Genomic DNA, 3,991 nt, shown 5'->3' with positions numbered 1-3,991 from the left:
AGAGAGCGATAGAGAGAGAGAGAGAGAGAGAGAAAGAAAGCCCTTTCACCCTGTATAATATATTATTTGGCCAAAAGTTTGCGGACACCTGACCATTTGATTTGTATGTGCATCTTCTTCAGCATCACATTCCACATGTGCTGCTATAATGAGCTCCACTCTTCTGGGAAGATGTTCCACTAGATTTTGGTGGAGATTCATTCAGACACAAGTGTGTGAGTAAAGTCAGGTACTGATGTAGGTGAGAAGGTGAGGAGGCCTGGGGTGCAGTGTGATATATTAATCTTGTTCAATAGGGTTGGAGCTCTATAGCAGTAGATCTTCCACACCTTCAAACCCATGGAACTTCATGGAGCTGTTTTGTGCACTTTGTGTCCTGCTGGAACAGATTTGGGTCTCAGAGTTGAAGTGAAGGGAAATGTTTATGCTCCTGCATCCAAAGACGTCTGATACAATTCTGTGTCTCCAACTTTGGGGTAACAGTTTGGGGAAGAGCCACATACGGGTGGAGAGGTGAGGTGGCCATATGTGTGTGTGTGTGTGTGAGGTCAGGATGCTCAGATGATTATCTGATCTCCGTAAATCTGATTATCTCCTTCACTGAGCGAGTGCTTTGTCTCAGACGGCTGAAAACAAAGGTGTGTGTTTAGGTGCTGAAGGTGTCGACCCTCAGACTCCAGCTCACAATGCAGCTGTGTGTTTACGTGTTTATTGGGGGCAGGGTTCTCCTGCGCCAACACACACACACACACACACACACACACACACACTGAACTCCTGACTCCAAAGATTATAGAAAAACATGACTTTTAAGGAACAACACAATGTAATTTTTATCCGTTTATAGTTCCATGTAAAGGTGCAGGAAGCTAAATGTCTCTCCTAACCCATCCCACCTTTAAGATCCGCCCGAGATCTATTTTAACTCCTTGATCTCTCCTACACCTTCATTCATGCCCATGTTCTCAAAGCTCCATCCACAGGATCTAAAGTAAAGGAGGCCCATTCCACAAACACCAAGCCTTTCTGACTGGAAGAATCCAACCAGAGCTGCTCATCATATTAGCGCAAAAGTATTGGGACACACGAGTTTCTCACTAATATGTGGTTCTTCATCAAACTGTTCCACAAAGTCAATTGTATCAGATGTCTTTAGATGCAGGAGCATAAAATGTTTCCTTTATTTTAACCAGGAGACCCAAAACCTGTTCCAACATGACACAAAGTGCACAAAGCAGCTCCATAAAGATCTGCCCTTGGTTTCAGGAGAAGATCTCCTGCTTATTTTTATATCTTATTTACACTGACTGCACCCCAGGCCTCCTCACCTTCTCACCTACATCAGTACCTGACTTTACTAACACCCTTGTAGCTGAATGAAGCTCCACTAATATCTAGTGGAACATCTTCCCAGAAGAGTGAAGCTCATTATAACAGCACATGGAGACTACATGTGGAATGTGATGTTCTAAAAAGAAGCATATAGTGATCTGATGCTCAGGTGTCCACAAACTTTTGGCTAAATAATGTAAATATTACAAAATCATTTGATGATGATGATGATGATGATGTGTGTGTGTGTGTGTGTGTGTGTGTGTGCTTCCTTTTTGTGTATATGTTTTCTGTGTGTGTGTTTGTGTACTTGCTTTGTTGTGTGTGTCTTTCTGTGTGTTTGTTTGTATGGATTCTGTGTGTATATTTATGTGTTTGTTTTGTGTGTGTGTGTGTGTGTGTGTGTGCTTTTGTGTGTGCTTTTGTGTGTGCTTTCTTTTGTATGTTTTTATGAATGTGTGTGTGTTTTTGTGTATTTGCTTTCTGTGTGTGTGCGTGTGTGTATTCTAAGCTTTAATAACGCACGTGTATAGAGTGTATTACAGAACACACCTGCAGGTTCCTCCAGTGCTTTGTGAGACTGTGGTTGCTGAATAAATACAGGTGGGGTCTGTAGGCGCTCTGTCAGGGCCTGTGGGATTAGCGCTAATGCGACGCAGCCGCAGCGTTTAGCAAGAAGCTCCAACACACACACAAGGTAACGTTTGATCCAGACTCGTTCACGTGTACAGCAGAACGTCACGTCACGTCATGCTGTATTAGACGATATTGAAGCTGAGAGTTTATAGAAGTGTAATATTAATGTAGGGAAGTTTCAGCTCAGAGGTTAAGATGTTGGATTCTGATCAGAAGGTTGTAAGTTCGTATCCCAGCACCACTAAGCTGCCACTGTTGGGCCCTTGAGCAAGACCCTTAACCCTCAACTGCTCCGCTGTATAAATGAGATCAGTGTAAGTCACTCTGGATAACAGGTGTCTGCAAAATGCCATAAATGTGTGTGTGTGTGTGTGTGTGTGTGTGTGTGTGTGTGTGTGAACATAAACAAGTGTCAGTTGACTATGGAAGTGTATTTATTTATACAAGAACAGGACACACTGAACACAGAAATAATACAGATTAAACTTAAACCAATGGCAGGACACTGAGGGCGGAGCCACGCCCATTAAACACAGTTGACACCAAAGTAATTAGTGCTTCTGGTTGCCATGGAAACAGAGACTCGATCAAAGGGAAAACAAAAAGGTATTTTATCTTAATAATCTCAAAAAAGACTAATTATTTTTAGCTCCGCCCCCAAGCGCAATTAATCACGTAAATTGATGCATTTGTTAATTGATGAATTGGTTAATTACGCTTAGGGGTGGCATCATTTGTCTAAATTAAAGTTTTTTGGATTAAACAGTTAATACGCCACTAAACTTGAGGCTTCATAGTGAATGTTATTGATTTTATTTATCATTTACATTTTTGTAGTTTATAATATCACCTTTTATGTATTTATGAACGTGAGTGTTTCACTCTTGAACTCTCTCAGAGCCTTTGACAGCTGAGACACCAACAGGTACGGACATGACACATGTGTGTGTGTGTGTGTGTGTGTGTGTGTGTGTGTGTGTGTGTGTGTGACTGCCATGTCCACACACTGCATTCCTGTCTAACAGTGGAGAGGTGGAGATGTGCTGCATGCCTGAGATGTCTGAGTGGAGAAAAAGCAACCTGTCGGAACCTGCATGGCCTGATCTCGTGTACCTGTTGGACAGGTAAAGCTCGCCGCTGGGCCAGTGAGACGTGTACCACTGGAATTTAGGCATGTGTTATATATGATATTACATAGAACTTTAGATATTATATATGTTATTAATTATAATATTTGATATTCTACAAATTAAATACTATATAAAAGCTGATATTCTTTAGCGTTTTATATCCAGCTTCAATAATTTCTTATAAAAGGAGAAAAATCCTGGCAATTCCACACGTCGAGGGAGCGAATAAATGAAGGGTGGAAGGAATAAAGACATTTATTAAAGTCTGCTGAAATGAGTAGAACAGTTGATTATATTTTAAGGAAATCAAATATTAAATGTAGCACACACACACACACACACACACACACACATATCTATATGATATAACAAATGTAAACTATTTAATACAATTTTTCCATTTATTTTATTTTATTTAATAATTTTAATTTGTGCTTATTTAATTGATAAATCATTGTCATCATTTTAATTAAAAAGTTTATTGCATTTTTTTGATTTATTGTATTTTATTTGTATTAAACAGTATAAAATATTATTTTATATATTATTGAACCAAGCAGGCATTTTATTTAAAATTGTTTTAAAAATGTAAACAGTTGATGTTCACAAATAATAATAATAATAATAATAATAATAATAATAAACCTCTCACTAACTGTAACAAAATTGAACCGAAATGTGACTTAAAAACCAAGGTTTGGATCGAACCATGAATTTTACACACCTAATTTAGATGAATATATATATAATATACTATTCTATATGTATAAAATATGAAATTATATTTATCTAACTGTAGAATACTACACTGTCCTATAGGATATTTTATATACATTATATTATACTGTATACTGTACATACCTCTGCTTTATAGTATATACTGTATTACACTA

The sequence above is a fragment of the Silurus meridionalis genome, chromosome 22, assembly GCF_014805685.1.
Source record: "Silurus meridionalis isolate SWU-2019-XX chromosome 22, ASM1480568v1, whole genome shotgun sequence".
Taxonomy (NCBI): Eukaryota; Metazoa; Chordata; class Actinopteri; order Siluriformes; family Siluridae; genus Silurus; species Silurus meridionalis.
Note: the sequence above shows the minus strand (reverse complement) of the source record.